The 17,630-nt window shown below is 34.7% G+C and overlaps 1 protein-coding gene across 2 annotated transcripts in view; it reads left to right on the top strand.

Annotated features, from left to right (window-relative positions):
• LOC143248777 (ras-responsive element-binding protein 1-like) overlaps nucleotides 1-17,630 on the top strand; it is a 63,618-nt gene that overhangs the window by 15,321 nt on the left and 30,667 nt on the right. For both annotated transcript variants that reach the window (XM_076497504.1, XM_076497481.1), the window contains exon 2: nucleotides 928-1,008. The gene's annotated coding sequence lies outside the window, so the exon portion shown is untranslated. The remainder of the gene's footprint in view (nucleotides 1-927; nucleotides 1,009-17,630) is intronic.

Below are 17,630 nucleotides of genomic sequence, written 5' to 3'. Positions count from 1 at the left end.
TGATGGATCTTGTAATCTTTAACTTTTTCCTAACTTAATGCACGTAATTGCTGCAATATTCCATAGGCAAAATGGATATTTTCTACAATAGAAAACAACAAATATACAAAGCCAACCAGAGAAAAAATAATCTCTGTGGTTTTCTGCACTATATGTTATGCAAAAATTGCAAAGAAACAGACCGAACAAAGCACTCTAAAATTTCTATATGAATAAAAATTGTGGAAAACTTATGATGTACACACACAACACAGCTGCACAACTGGCTTGACTTACGACTGCAGTTAGAACATTGGTTGAACTATGTAACCCGACGGCTTTACGGATATCTCGCTTTCTTTTTTGCCAGGAATATTTAAGTTGGGTATTTCCAGAATTTAGTCTCTTTACCTTAATTTTTGGTCTGTTTCTTTAACCCCAGTAATTGGGTAGCACAGAGGAAGAAACCTTGACCTTGTCGGTAACATAACATTGAGCTGTGAATAAGAATATGATGCGTTAAAAAATGTTCAGTTGTTTTCCTTTACTGTTTGTGTTCAATTTATTCTTTCTTTAATGTCTTCAACATGCATTTTGTGGAAAATTTTGCTAAAGTTCTGAACTGATTATACCACCCACTGCAGAAAGTAATTGTTAAGCATTTCAACAATAACATACGGTAAATCTGCATTTTTATTCTTTAAGATACGTTACATTTTGAAATGTGAACGATGGTATAATTAACCATTAACTATTTAGTGTGGAATATACTGCTTATAATGAATTATTATTATCAGGTGTATCAGACAAAAATCAGTGTGGAATCTGTAGTATCTGACACCTCTGTGCTTCAGTAAGAATTATTGGAAAAAGATAGAGGAACATAGCTGTATGGTCTGATCAACCTTGGGCTTGTATAATAAACAAAATATTTTTTGTTTTGTTTAGAATATCCATGAAAAGCTGCATGAGGATAACCACAATTTTGGACTGATAAACTAGAGGGAAGCGAAAAAAACAGAAATTACGGTAAGTAAATCTTGGCTTAAATTAGAACTAGGATAAAATAAATTATCGATGTGGATTGACAAGCTCTGTTAGTTGGATGTCATTTGTGTTCGTGTTATTCATCAGTTTCTTTCCACCCTGTTTTTCTGGTGGCTAAGTGACAAGTCTGTAGGCTTACAACTCATTTTAAAATTGGCTTTCAATACCCGTGGTGCCACAATAGCTCTTTATATAGGTTTACGCTTAAAAACAGTCAAACCAAATATGCCGTCTGCATAGTATGATGTGTAAAACAACTCTAGCTTTGTGACGTAACGAGGTCTAAGAATGATGTTAAAGCATCTTAAGACATTTTACATGATCAGGAGTTAGAGATATAAAATGTATTGAGCAAGAAGTAAATCGGGAAAGTTTAAACTCTGATAAATCAGGTCTTCGGATATATATATATATATATATTCATAATTTTGTAGCTTTAACAGCTCTGAGATGTTAAAGAAAAAAATCGACGTTTATTAATACGAAAATGTGTAGCAAAACAAAGAAACAAATTGATTGAATTATTATTGTGGTTTGTGCTAAATTTAAATTTATTCACCCTTTTAATAATCCAAATCTAACAAACACACATGCGTATGGTCAGCCAGAGACATTGGATCTGTGTGAAACTGACGTACCATCTCCACTGTGGTCCAGTAGCAATTCTGGAGTCTACAGGTTTTTTTGTTGTGCTTCTCATGGCGGGAAGAGATAGTATAAACGAATATGACATGTGGCTTGTCAGGACGGGTGAGAGTTCAACTGATCTTCCTTGTTGTCATGGCTAAGACTCACGTGCACACGTACTGCTCGGCGTCTGTACGCATTGGCGACAAGTTCTTCGTGAATGTTTTATGTGGACAAGTTCCAGCAGGTTTTGATTTCATTTTTTTTTTATCCTTGAAGCATCGTCAACTCATAAATAGGAATAAATAAACAGATTAATGAAACGCACCTTTACATGTGTGTAGAATAGTTGTATTTTCTATCGAAATCATTACTAACTAACAGACTGGCAAAGGCACAGCATGGCCAAGTGTGTTAAGGCGTTCGACTCGTAATCCGAGTGTCGCGGGTTCGAATGCCGGTCGCACCAAACATGCTCGACCTTTCAGCCGTGGGAGTGTTATAATGTGACGGTCAATCCCACTATTCGTTAATAAGAGTAGCCCAAGAGGTAGCGGTGAATGGTGATGACCTAGCTGCCTTCCCTCTAGTCTTACACTGCTAAATTAGGGACGGCTAGCACAGATAGCCCTCCAGTAGCTTTGTGCGAAATTAAAAACAAACCAGACTGATATAAAGAATTTTCATTCTCACCAAATTATTGATAAAATACGTTTTAAAAACTGTTAAAGCTAAATTCAAAAATTACAGCAAGGACAAATATTGTAAACATCTCCAATAAACCTACAGTAAAATCTGGAATATAATGATAAAGTTTAAAAGTAACTCGAAAGTTAGTCCAAGCATGTTTTAAACTTTTGAAATGTAACTAAAAAAGAAAAGGTTGCGTGGATTATCACTTGTTTACACATTAGCAGAGTACCCAATGTGTGTGTGCGTGTGTGTATTGAATATGATCACTGACTATTACTGGTCGAAGTTGAAAAATGAACTTACGCAAGTACTACATTTACAAAATAAACATTCCATTGCACATGCTAGCTGTATATTACACCTCGTCATGCTTGTGGTAATTAAACACACTAAAATAAGTAAACTACATCATTACAGACAATTACAAGCGTTTATACATATAGTTACTGAAAGATGAAAATTCATTACGAGCAGGAAACGATTTGAGTTACGTACTTATGTATAAGCTTTATAACTGTTAAATATATATGTAAAAACGGCTGGTTTGGATTGAGAAAATGTTTATGTTGAGAAGCAAACAACGTTTCGACCTTCTCAGCCGTTTTTTCTCTACAAATGGGTCTTCTCGTCATCACTGGTTACAACTATTGTAGTTTGTACAGTTTTTAGGTCTATTAAGTTCGTAGCTGAGTATAGGGTATTTGACCTACAATGAACGAGCACAACACACAAATTAACAAGAACCAGCCTCAGCGCCGTACCTTGGCTTAAAAGTAACCTTAAAGTAGAAATTCTTAAATTTCGGGTAATATTGATGGGACATAACATCTTTCACTTACTAAAAATGTATTCCAAAAATATTTATTGAAAAACTTTATCGGCAAAATTATTGTTAGAGCAAATGCCCCATCGGTTCCTGCATATTTGCTACAAAATCATATTTAACTATGTATTAGTCTTGACAGAAAATTCAAAGAAGTAATTTTTGGCTTTTGTACGACACTTAAATAGTTTTAAAAAACTTTTATTTTAACACTTAAAAGCCGTTACTGGAGTTTTCAATATAGTTTCCTCAATTTCTAGTTTTTATATTGTTATGTGTTATTTATCCTGGCTGAGTCTCCGGCTTATGTTACGTACTACGAGTTCAAATAATTGGAAACTGTAATATGAATTTAAAAGTTAACTAAATGTCAATATGTATCAATTTATGATATTTGCCACCAAGACTGAACACAATTTTCTTTATAACACAAATATATTTTAATATGTAAACAACAATACAATATATAATAATGGTTATTGCAAATAGTTTATACAAATAATGATATATTTAGTCTTTTATTTCGTCTGGAGCTGAATATTTTATCAACGGTTCAAATGCACGACAAGCATATTTATTGAGTTGATATTAGAACACTTTGCTTCAGTTAGCTAGCAGTCTTTTCTTGGTTAGCTTCAAGCCGCTTACAAGCTTTTGATCGACGAAGATATTTAATATCCTCGTAGAAACACTAACGTCCGAACTTAATTCGCAGAACTTAAAAGGTTTGTAATGTTTGAAATCTATAAAACGTCCTGGTAAAATGTGTAGTTTTCTGATTTAATAAGCGTTTGTTACAATTACAGCTTTCGAGGCTTATAGTATATTGACTGTAGTAGACCAAAAATATTACTGTCCCTTTGCATCGATCTATAAAGTTTTAGCTTGGGATTATCGAAAGTTCGGTTGGCAACAATATTAAAAGATAAACAAGAGCTTTCGTAAAACATGTATATTGTTGATTCATACTCTCGAGAATTTTCTACAAATTTAAAGAACAGGCTGGACTTTCGCATTACACATTTAACAGTATAAGTTGCATAAATTTCTAATTATATATTAAACTGAACTAATGTATACTGCTGGCCAAAACCTTAAGGCCAAAGAACATAAAAAATATGCATTTTGCGTTGTTAGACTCATCCATTAATTTGAGTAGAGCTTTCAAAGATGAAAATTAGAAAAGGAAAAAAAAATTTAAAAAATTAGCATTTAATAAGGAAAATGTAAACACTATGAAATTAGCCTAAATACTAGATGGTCAAAAGTTTAAAACCATACTGAAACGAAGCGTTAATCGGTAAACACGTAACGAAATTTCGTCATTTGTGTTCAACCATTAGCGTTGTCAACATCTCCCACTAACATCTCCTGTGTTACATTGGCTAAAAACATGGCAAAGGCTAAAAAGTTGAGAGTTTGAACGTGGCAGAACTGTCGAGCTGCAAAAGCAAGGTCTCTCTCAACGTGCCATCGCTGAGATTGGGCATAGTGAAACTGCTGTTTCAAATTTCTTAAAAGACGCTAAGGGATACGGAACGAGAATTTCAAGTGGTCGGCCCAAGAAATTTCACCGGCGTGGAACAAGATGATTCGACGGGTTGTCCGGCAAGACACCAGCCGATCGTCGAACCAGATTAAGGCCCTTACGGACGCAGAATGCAGTTCAAGAACAATAAGACGGCATCTACGAGAGAAATACTTTAAAAACCGTAAATGTCTTCAAAGGCCACTCCTCTTTTCACACCACGAAACAGCTCGGTTAAACTTTCCTGAGAAGTACCAAATATGGGACGTAGAAAAGTGGACGAAGGTTTAGTTCTCTGATGAGAAACAATTTAACCTGGATGGTCCAGATGGCTTCCAACATTACTGGCACGATAAGGATGTCCCACCGGCTACACGACACAGTGGAGGAGGTTCCATCATAACCTCGGGTAATTTCTACTTCCATGAAACAATGGAGCTATACAGGTTATACAGGAGCGTCAAACAGCAGCTGACTTCATTGGCATGTTGGAGAGAGCATCCTTATTGACTGAAGGCCCTCGCTTGTGTGGAAATTATTGGATCTTTCAGCAGGACAACGCTGCAATCCACAATACCTGCAGGACAAAGGACTTTTTCATGGCGAATAACGTGATTCTTTTGGATCATCCAGCGTGTTCGCCCGAACTGAACCCCATTGAAAATGTTTGGAGGTGGATGGCAAGAGAAGTTTATAGAAATGAATGTCAATTTCAAACAGTGTATGATCTTCGTGAAGCATCTTCACCACTTAGAATAACATTCCAACCAGCCTTCTGCAAACGCTTATTTCGACTATGCCAAAGCGAATGTTTGCAGTTATTCGCAACTACTGAGATCTCTTGTTGGGCATTTCCTATCCTGTTTAGGACTTCTTTTTGGTATGGTCTTAAACTTTTGACCAGTTAGTATATAGACTACTTTCGTAGTGTTCACATTTTCCCTATTAAATGCTGAACAAGTTTTTTATTTTTCCTTTTCTTATTTTCATATTTCGAAGCTCTACTCAAATAAGTGGTTGAATGTAACAACTCAAAATGCATATTTTTTCTTTATGCTTATTGGCCTTAAGATTTTGGCTATCAGTGTATGTACAAATAAACTGAAGCCCCTCACACTAATTTTAATGTGTCCTTCCAAAACATTGTAGTAAATCAGCTTATATATTTAATTCCACAGCTATCCAAAGTTCACAAGTTATAATAATGTTTAGTATAACTATTTGGCAAACAGCATCTGATCCCATTTAACCATATACTGATAGATGAATATGACACAATCATTAATATAATGTTATCAAGTCAAAAAATATTAACATTGATTGTAATATAAACATTCCTAAGGAATAAAGGCTTACTACCATAGAAAAGAACTTCTTATAGAGATTGACAAGTAATGAAGTCCCTGAACACAAAATTTTAAAGCAAAATATCTCAATGGATACCATATCAGTGCATAGTTCACCTACATTACTACAATGTTTTCCAGAACTTGTTCACATGTCAATCAAAACAATGTTACAATTTGATATACTACTTTGTTTTTTGTGTTGTTGTTTTTGTTTGGAAATTTTAAGATATCTCTTCCAAAAACGTGATGTCATAATTTTTGGACTCCAAGAATCTTAGCTGCATAATCACCAAAATCAACTATTTGATCAATGGCTGTTGAATCCTACTTCTCAAGAAATCCTCGATCACAGAATTTTCATCAGTCATTCCTCTGAAGACTTTCTTAAAACCAATGTTTGTAACTTATAATTCCTGTTGCTCAACTGAAACTATATTATTATTCCACTTTGAAAGTTATTTCCGACGTAGATTTTATTGCAATTGCGATCTAGGCCTCATCTTGAAGTTCAATAATGGGTATTCTTTTGTGCTGTTTGGAGAGATTAAAAGTCTTGTTCTCGGTATTGACAATGATCTTAAGTATTGCTATGCTTTATAGAAAGCTTACTGTGGTGAACATGTAAAAGATTGTTCACCATGTGTGTGTTAGGTCTGTTGACCAGAAACTGTGCAAGCAGACAGCACAGTCAACATTTTGTTGAACGTATTTCAGCTGTTTATTTTGGGGTTCACTATTTTCATCCAGTTACTGCTTCTATCATTGGTCACACCTACATTTATCATTATGAATTAGTTGTAGGTGATCAAGGCAACCCTGTCTTGTACTGAAAGAATTATCACATAAATGACATTTGTAAGGTAAATCCAAATGCTCTCTTATGAACTTCAAGGTCTTTGTGAGAGAAAGAGGTTTTATCGGAGCAATAACATTGTATTTCATTCACCTTTTATTCTTCACTTGCGGGGTAGAATAACCACATTACATTTCATTTGCACTGTTATTAAAATACTTTTCCCCTTGATCTTCATATGCTTCCAAAGTGTCAAAGCAACCTTCATAATGTTAATGGTGAATAAATTCTGAATCTGAATAATTGACCTCTTTTGGTCCTATTTTCTAAGTAGCAGTGTTTTCATGGCTTTTCTGGAGCAACAAATGTCCCACATCCACAAATTTTACACTTGTATGATCTTTCTGAAACACTGTGTGTGAATATCACTGTTATAACCATATTTACAGAGTATATGTCTCTCACAGTTTGACTTTGTGGTAAACCATATTGAACGACGGCACTAAAAGGGTTTTTTTACCAGTATGAGTTAAAATATGTCGACATGGAGAACTTAGGCAAGGAAACTTTTGAGAATACAATGGACGTGAAACTGTTTGAAGAATCTATATAGTAGTTTTCTTCATTTGAGACATTGTCATCACTAATAAAAACTCTTCTTTGTTCTAAAGCATCCTGCTTCTCAGTTTATATCTGTTCTTTGCTAGAACTGTAGAAAAGCAATCCAGCAGCAGTTGTAACTTAATAAACAACCTTTAAACAGTGGTGAAAACCTTTACAATTGGCAATGTCAGTAACTACTAATAGACTAGTTAAATCTGCATTGCTTTCTGAATTATTCATTGTAATTTAATCATAACTAGTGTTATATGTATTTAAAATATTGCTGAATAAAACATCATCTTGATAACAAATAGAATGGTGAGGTTTCCCAGACAGTGATAAACTGAGTTCACGTTCTTGGCAATCACTTCCTTCTGATTCATTATCATTAGTGCTCACTGAAAGATCACTTTGGCAGTTTTCCTTCTGGTTACCAGAAAGTTCCATGAGTTTTTTTCCTAAAAATATGAACTCTTAGAGCAGTTCTTACTTCATTAGAAAGTTTTGTGCGCTAGTTTCTTACACAGATGTTGTTTAATTTGGAATGAAATTTCTACTCCTTGAAGGACGAGCACAATTAGGATGCTTTTTTTAATATGACGTTCCATATTTGATTTTAAAGTAAATCCAGCGGGGCAATAGATACAAATAAATGACCATTGGTTACATGGAGCTAGCTTATCATTTTGCAGGTCATGTAAACACCTTTTTGGTTTGCTGTTTCAGATAAATTATTTTTTGGTAAAGGGATCATCCCATGGGGAGAATCAAATTTTCTAGGTGTAGCATGAATAGTATTCATTGTCCTAGGTTTAGATGTAGATAAAAGAAATGGAGAATGATACTTTTCGGAACTAGATATCATACAGCTTCTAGAAATGTTAAAGATGCTAGTTGGATTTGAATTTTTTTGGAAATTCTAGTTTCTCGTCTGTTTTCGACCTGAGATCCAATGCATGCACAGCGAAGTCCAAAGGTTCCTTTTGTGGTGGAGGCACACTTGACAAGATGACAAGACTGTTAGCAGCTGAAATAATATCATCTATCTTGCTGCAGTCTTCAGTGCCTATTTTACTTGATATTTGAGGAGTGGGATCTAATTGCAACATAACATTCAGAGGTTGATCTGTAACATTTAATGTCTCCATCTTAAACCCATATGATAATCTGCTGCAAAAATTCTTTTGTAGATTTTCCTCTGATAGTTGGAGTGATTCTTGGTTGGACGCATCATTTTTGACTACAACTATTCTGAAGAGACCTCATAGTGTTCACATTTTCCCTATTAAATACATTTTTTTCCCTTTTCTTATTTCCATCTTTCGAAGCTCTACTCAAATAAGTGGATGAGTCTAACAACACAAAATGCATTTTTTTATGTTCATTGGCCTTAAGATTTTGGCCAGCAGTGTGTGTGTGTGTATGTATGTGCGTATATAGATAGATATGTATTGATAGCAATGCATTAAACACAATACACTCTCAAAGAATTATATAATTTCATGAATAACAGATAACTTTGTGATAATAAAATTACATAGCATGTGATAGTGCTTAAAAACAAATGGCTTTTTTGCTTAACACGATCAATAAGACCCAGCATGGCCAGGTGTGTTAAGGCTTTCGACTAATAATCCGAGGGTCACAGGTTCGAATCCCCGTCACACCAAACATGTTCGTCCTTTCTGTCATGGGGGCATTATAATGTTACGGTCAATCCCGCTATTCGTTTGTAGAAGAGTAGTCGAAGAGCTGGCGGTGGGTAGTGATGACTAGCTGCCTTCTTTCTAGTTTTACACTGCTAAATTAGGAACGGCTAGCGCAGGTAGTTCTCGTGCAGCTTTGCGCGAAATTCAAAAATAATACAAACACAATCAATTATCACATGATTTAAAGGGTTCATCAAAAGTTGATAGATTACAAAGGAGCAACAGGAATTTTCTGGTTATGTGTTGATCAACTGACAAGTTTTACCAAACTGTGAAATATCTTTCCTAATTTTTGGTCAAATTTTTTTCATAATTTTATCACATATCTTGTTGATACCTAAATTATCTCGCATGGGAAACTTTAAATATTTCAGAACGATATGCTTTAGAAACAACAATTTAAAAACCTATAGTCCAGTTCTCTAAAGCTGGCGGCCCATTTGGTGATCTCCATTTTTCTCATGACCACACCATTTTTGAAAATGTAACTATTTGAAACTTTCTTCAGTTCACATTTTGAGAGTGCGTATTTAAATAGTGAAAAGATCTGCTGATCCTTTCCTTACTTATAGATCAAATTATTTCTAGCAAACGGAATATCATTAGTTCAACCAGATTCCTCACGTCTATCATTGTTATTCTTAAGATCCTTGTCGTCCCCAAAAAATATCTGAGACAAATCTATTATGTCGTTCTCTGAACACATGCACTGTCATTTCGTGTTGGCTAAGCTCCTTAGCCTGAGCTCGAGTCGCAGAACACGAGGGAAACACGTATGGACTTTCCTCAACAACATCGTTCTCAAATAAAACTGCAACCGGTTCGCTAAACGTGTTAGTTTCGGCAACAACTTTTCCCCCAGCCAAATCTTTTTCCAACAGTAACGATACACCCTTAACTGGCAGAGGTGGTCTTACTCCAACCACAACTGGTCTCGAAACTAGGTCTGATGTTAAACAAATGTTATGAAGAGAAACATTAACAAAGCCAACCTCAATGCCCTGAGCAATAACAAGACTTCCCAGTGGCAGAACTCGAATCTAAAGCCAGTACACCTTCTAGCAACAATGATTGAGTTGCCTCGATATCACATATAATACGTATGGGTTTACCAGCGTCATTTGTAAAAAAAACACTCAGAAACAACGGACACAAAAGGTCTAAATTCCTCCCTTACTACATCAGCATTTTTACTAGTGTCCAAATCAACAACATCGGGTGATCTGGTGAAACTATGTCAGTATGTGGGCACTGAGTGTTGCCTTCTTTTCTTTTTTATTTTGTTTTTGCTTTTTACAATTTCGCACAAAGCTACACGAGAACTATGCGCTAGCCGTCTCTAATTTAGCAGTGTAAGTCAAGAGGGAAGACAGCTAGTCATTACCATCCACCGCCAGCTCTTCGACTACTCTTCTACCGACGACGAATAGCGGGAATGACTGTCACATTATAACGTGACCCCATAAAAGAAAGGACAAACATGTTTGGTGTGACGAGGATTCGAACCCTCGACCTTCCGACTACGAGTCGGAAGTCTTAACCACCTGGCCATGCTATACCTTCTTTTTTAAACTCCAACAATGGGACATAACAGAACCAGGTTTTTTTTTTTTACAAAAAATGGCAGACAGGCCTTGATGACTTTGAAGTTTTAACCTGACTGTCAAAGATTTTGAACTGGAGAAGCTAGATTTTTTTAAATAATCCTTAACTTCAGACTTGAACAGGTATAGGTTTTTGCTGAGCTAGCAAGGATTTCTTTTTAAGAAAAGTGGTTTTATGAGTTAGTCTTATCATTGGAAAGAGCAGCTGCTTTCTTTTTATTTAAGGAAGTTCTGAGGAGGTGCGGCATGGCCAGATAGTTAAGGCACTCGACTCGTAATTTGAAGGTTGCGGGTTCGAATCCCCATCACACCAAACGCTCTCGCCCTTTTAGCCGTGTAGACGTTATAATGTGATGGTCAATCCCACTATTCGTTGGTAAAAGAGTAGCGCGAATTCAAAAAACCAAACAAATAATCAAGTTTTAAGGTCTTCACTTGTAGAGCGTTTAAATTCCTAAATTAGACATAATTGCCTTAATGTGTCTAAACTGTTGCCAATATGCATAGAATTACACCATCGATCAACATAAACCTTTTTTTTTGGGCGAATTCCATGTAAATTTGACTGTCTTGCTTGAGATAACGTCGACACCTTTGGATATAAGCTTCGGGGGTACTAACTTGTATGCTTTGAGAAAGCTGCTTTAACAGCATCATAATCCGTACAATCTCTTAGAGAGAGAATGACATAAGCTTCTTATGCTTTACATGTTAAAACGATTTGTAATAATAATGGTCATTTTCGGTAGGTCATTCGATGGTTCTCAAAATGTTGGAAATATTTATCAACTTAACATTAATTGTATAGTGGTACTTTAACCTATCGATTGAGTTCAAAGTTGTCATTTTGCATTGGTCACTCAGAGTTGAGTCTAATTTCCATTTCTTTCAGCTTATTTCCTTTTCGGTTTCAATAGGAGATTCTTCTGCCTCGAGACGTTTACTTTCTCTTTCAGCTTTGATATGGGCTTACTGTTTTTTGGCTTCATTACAGGCTTATTCAAGCTTGATTTGTTTGAGTTTTAACTGGATTTCTAACTTATCACTCAGCTCGCCCCTCAGTGGCACAGTGGTATGTTTGCGGATTCATATGCGTTAGAAACGAGATTTCAATACTCGTGGTGGAGTGAGCACAGGTACATCATCGTATAGATTTGTGCTTAAATCCAAACAATCAGTCAGCGACTTAGCTCTAATTGGCTAGTGGAGACACTATAGTATTCCCCTAATACTTCCTCAGACAACAAATCATTATCGACTGGTATTTCAATAATACGCTTTTGAGTTCATTTTTCTTACTGATTTCTTAACTTCTAATTCTAAAATTTTGGCAGTTTCGAGCAATTCACTTTTGTTATATTTTTCTAGTTGTTCAAGAAGGGGTTTTTCAAGAAAACCTTGATAATAAGACATGATCGAATCTTGTTGGCATTGATAAATTAAGTATATGTTTTAAGCATATTTTAATGGAATATTATTACACAGCCATCGCATCTTAATCAGAATGATGATTTTCAGCATAATACAGTTAGAGAATGCATACAAATAAATCATTGCTGACTTATTTATATCTATCCATATACATATAAATGTTTTATTTTTGAAATTTATAATTAATAAAACATTTACGTATTATTTAAGTTTGGTGTTTGGGTAGTATTCTATTTAGTGTACATTTCTGTGAAGGTGCATTATATACACATATTTTTGGAACACCTTAACAGGACGTTTGTTGCAAACGTACACTTATAATCCTGTCATTTCTCTCTTTTGAGCCGCGCGTAGCCCAGTGGTTATCGTGCTGATCTGTGAATTCGAAAGTTCAAGGTTCTCGTACTGTTGCCTTTAAAATTGCCTTTTTATATCGTGGGTGCGTTATAAAAAAGACTGTTAAATCCCACTATTCGATTGGAATAGTTGCCTTGAAATTGTGCTCTTTCCATCAACACCCGGCATATGAGACAGCTCAGCATCGTTTATTACTAAGCCTAGAACGGTTAACAGGGTAATCATTCCGGAAACTGGTGATTTAAGGGCTGTTTTGATATACATCTATGAGTGATGCTCCGTACAATTTCTAAAACGTAAAATATTAAAATATTCTAAAACTAAATACTGATGAAAATATGACATGATAAAATCTAGATGGATCGTATTATTATATATACTCATTGTACCGTACTGGGTAGTACACCATGATTCTTATATATTACACTTCTCGTATGTTTTTGTATGTCAATGCAGTAATCAACTGAGGAGTCTCTAATTCAGCTAGTATGCCAAATCGAGCTGGACCCAACTTAATCGCTACACTGCAACAACAACATTTACAATCACATCTAGAAAGAACATTTCATTAAGACTTTACATTTATAAGTTAACTTTTCTTTGTTGGCTATCATACTCTGGTCCAGCAATCTAGACTTTGAAAATAGTGCAAGTCGTCTTCGTTTTTTCTAATAAAAACAACTCTTGTCATTCGGGAATAGCAAATGTTTTTGAATCTACATCGGGATGTCGGGATAGCTCGTGTGGTAGATCTTAAAATATTTTTCCATGTAACTTGTTTTTCCTGCACTCGTTCTTTTCGCTAGTTTTATGCCATGAGAATATATTGTTGTATTATTGTTTTCTTTCAGTCACTGTCATTTCAACTTAAAACCATGTAGGGTTTTGTGTCGGTGTCTGTGATTTGTTGGCGATAAATTTCAAATATAAACTGACAGCACATAATTCATTTGTTTCAAAATAATATATTCAAAACAAGTCAAACGTATCTATAAAAATTCGTTATACTCTAGTTTACCAAAGTTATATCCAGAGCTTTAAATATTTGTCTCTTTTTCGTCGAAGTCCACACAGGAAGATTCAATTACTTTAGAACATCCTTTGATACGACAAATTTCTCTCCTCAACTCTGTTATTACAATATATGCTAAATAACTCACTTTAAAAATTGCCTCTACACGCTTTTTATGGCTAAATCCACAATCACGTAGTTTAACTCGGTATTTCACTTTTACTTTCGCTAAATATAAGCAAAGAGAAAAATTCAGAATGTTCGAGTAACATGACGTCAACTCACAACAACTGAACTACGCAACAAATGAATCGTAAACAGTTACGTAATCAAACCTGCGACAGATTAAGGCTTTTAAAAATACTAAATTTAATATCTCGCGCTTTTTAACTATCTAAAGTCCTAAACTTCAATCAAACAGTATCGGTAATTTGTAATGTTGTGCCACTTTTCGGTAATATACAGAATAATCGCCCAGGTGAGCTAATCTACAAAATAGGGTTTGGCATATGGTTACTTTAAATAGTGGAAGACTTGTTTGTTTTTGAATTTTGCGCAAAGCTACACGAGGGCTATCGGCGCTAGCCGTCCCTTCTTTAGTAGTGTAAGACTAGAGAGAAGATAGGTTGGGTTTCTCTTTTACCAACAAATAGTGTGATTGACCGTTACATTATAATACCTCCACGGCTAAAAGAGGGAAGCATTTTTTGTGACTGGTATTTGAACCTCCAACCTTCAGATTACGACTCGAGCTTTTTTTTCTTCTCTTTATTCATCCCAACTATAAACAAAAATACATGAAATAAAACACTAGTTAAATAATTAGCATATGGAAAGAAAACATAAACACGTGTATCAAGCTAAGAATAATAAAAGTATTACAATAATAAAAATATGAATTGATCTATCAGACATTCTAATCATTATTATTATTATTAATAAAAGTAATGATAGAGTAATAACATAGTATAACCTTGCTTATTGAATACACAAACACTTGTTAGTTGTGCTGTTGTAGGTTTAATTTTCGTTGAAACAAAACAACATATATATAACATGGCCAAGCAAATCTTTACACAAACTTCCCTGAAAATATGTTAACACTTAAAACTGATTTGCTGAACTGTTAGAAGTAAACGAAATATTACATGTTCTGGAGTTGCCTTAGTTGTCGTTTTTAGATGTAGTTTCAACATTTCATTTTATTTTGCAAATTATTAAACTGAACTTGGTATTTTTCCAACGACATTTAATAGAACTAGTTATGTATTCAATGACATGTTCTACCAGCCAAACAAAATAGTCTGTGATGTTAGTGTTCCGAGCGAGTACAAACAATATCACTGTATTCAGTGACTTGATTTTCTGAATGAATAAAATATTCATGACGGTAATGTTCAGGGTGAGAACAACATGAGTGACTTTTTTTTTCTAGATGAGTACAATGTTCATGACGCTAGCATTACGAATGAGTACACTCAAAATTAATGGCGCTAATTATAATATTCAACAACATTGGTTTTACTTACCTCATTCTTGTGACTGAGATCGCTACTCAATTATCCCAGTCTACTGCTAGGTAAGCATAATACCTATGGTGTTATTAATTTTTCTTTAGGAGGTTCTTTCTAAGATCAGTTTACAGTGATGTTGGTTTTCTGAGTGAACGCAGTATTCACTACAGTTAGCCGGCAGATGTTATTTTCAAGCAAGCTTCTTGAAACAAAAGAAAAAAAAATGACAAAGACTCGTAAAGTGTAATCCCCACCCCTCAAATTTTTATTTTGTTTCATTTTCTACTTTTGCAGTAACTAAGGTCACATTTGCTAGTTTTTCAACCTAAATAATATAGACCTATGTTTAAGATCCTCTTTCTATTTATTCTCTAATTTTGAACATTTAAAAATCCCAGTTTGCTACTATTATGTAGAAGTGACTGACCTTCAGTGTAACTTTGTTTGAAATTTGTGCCAAGTTTAATCAAAATCAGATATTTTTTTTCGAAATATACTGCCCAATTTGAAAGAAGATAAAAATATCCTCACCTTCGCGTGGGGTTAACTAGAATGAAACAATTTATAGTTTTTTATGTTTTTGATACATTAGTTTCAAATCCAAAATGAGGCGGGAGCTTTTGTTATGCTTTGGTTTGTTATTTACTTTTTGAATATCACACAAAGCTACACGAAGGCTGTCTGCGCTAGTTATCCCTAATTTATCAGTATAAGACAAGGCAGCAAGTCATCACCACTCCCCACCAGCTCTTTTGACTGCTCTTTTACCAACGAATAATGCGATTGACCGTCACATTAAACACCCCCATGGCTGAAACGGCGAGCATGTTTGGTGTGATGGGAATTCGAACTCGACCTTCAGATTACTAGTCGAATGCCCTAACTACCTGGCTATGCTGGTCCAATTTCTTTTGAAGCAAGTGAATGGGGAATTTTATCAGTTTAAAGAATCAATACAGTAAAACACAAGTTACTGCTCTTCTTATTTTTAATTTACATTTACATCTCTGAATTGCGAAGCTGGTGAGCCGATCTGGAATCCGCACGACATCACAAAATATGATCGTACTTGAGCTGTGGGTGCGTTATAAGAGTGATAGTCAATGCCTTAGTGCGAATTGTGTGTGGTAGGGTACTGCTGACTGACTCTCTCCCTTCTGGTCGATAATTCGAAATTATTGACCATGGCAGTTACTCTTAGTAACTATGTCATAGATTTAAAATAGAAATGTATTTCCGAAGTAATTGCTTCGATACTATATTTTGTGCAAAAGAAAGAAAACTGAAATTTATGACTAAAATTGATTAGTACCATTTCTAATAAGAAATAATTAATTTTCTTTTGTGACATTATTGTTTTTTTACTTAATAAAGAGTATTGTGACATTGTTGGTAATTTGTTCTTCAAATGTATTTTTGAGCATTATTTTGTAATTCATGCTCATATCCTTAACATTGTAATATTCTTCTTATGTTATTTGAAACATTTTTCTTATGCTCAGTTATTATAACATTTATTATTACCGATTTTTCAACTCCACATTTTATATAATTCTAATGACTGGTCTGATATAACCAGTAAACAAAAATTAATATACTATGTTTAATTCAGTGTGGAATCCTATAACAAATTATCGGTTACCACATTTATCATACATATAAATGTCTCTATAATTGTTTCATTGAAGGTAGACAAGGGCTACGAGCGACTCTGTGATAAATGTTGTTATTTTACTGTGAAGCTGGGGTTCTTTGGTTTCCGTCTCGTTACCGAAAAAAACAACAAAAAAAAAACAGAAGTGTTATGTACTTTTGTATCATTGATTTGTTACACGGGCGGCAGTCAAACCCTCTATTCGATTTGAGAAAGTTAATCCAAAAGTTGACTACCTGCCTTTCATTTAGTCTATCACTTTAAGATTGGGGACCGATAACCCAGATGGTCCTCGAGTAGGTTTTCGTGAAATCCAACAAATAAACAGTTAAGGTAGACTTTTTAACTGGTTTTAAACACTGATTCATTAACTACTACAAATAACTCATCTAGTTTTATTGTTTCCAAAGCTGCATACTGAAATGCAAGGTTATATAATAACAGATGTATTATTCGGATTTATGATAATGAATTATTTTCATTATTAGTTTTTATTTAACTACAGTAGAGTACAGTACAAAGGATTTCTATATTTAGGAAAACCACATGATGATAGTGATGCCAGTCACTACGGGAAACAATAATATATTAGCTTATCACAGGTGGAAGTAATCTGGTGTTCTTTCCCTTGTGCAGTACGTTCGTATGTGATTGTACTCTATCAGATCTGACACTAATGGAACGGATCAACGTCAGAAGGCCGACATAAGAACTACTCACAGAACCTTGTCTACGTGTAACTTTTAAAAAATGCTTAAAACCATGAATTATGTCTTTATAGGTTGGAATGTTTCTGTTATCTTTGTTTAACGGATAAATTAAGTGATTCTTAGATTGACCCTATTCCAGTGTTATTCTTCTGAAAAACACACACACACACACACTGACATTCAGACTGAAGGAAAGT

This window comes from Tachypleus tridentatus, chromosome 1 (genome assembly GCF_004210375.1).
Source record: "Tachypleus tridentatus isolate NWPU-2018 chromosome 1, ASM421037v1, whole genome shotgun sequence".
NCBI lineage: Eukaryota > Metazoa > Arthropoda > Merostomata > Xiphosura > Limulidae > Tachypleus > Tachypleus tridentatus.
This window is presented reverse-complemented; position numbering and strand designations above follow the sequence as displayed.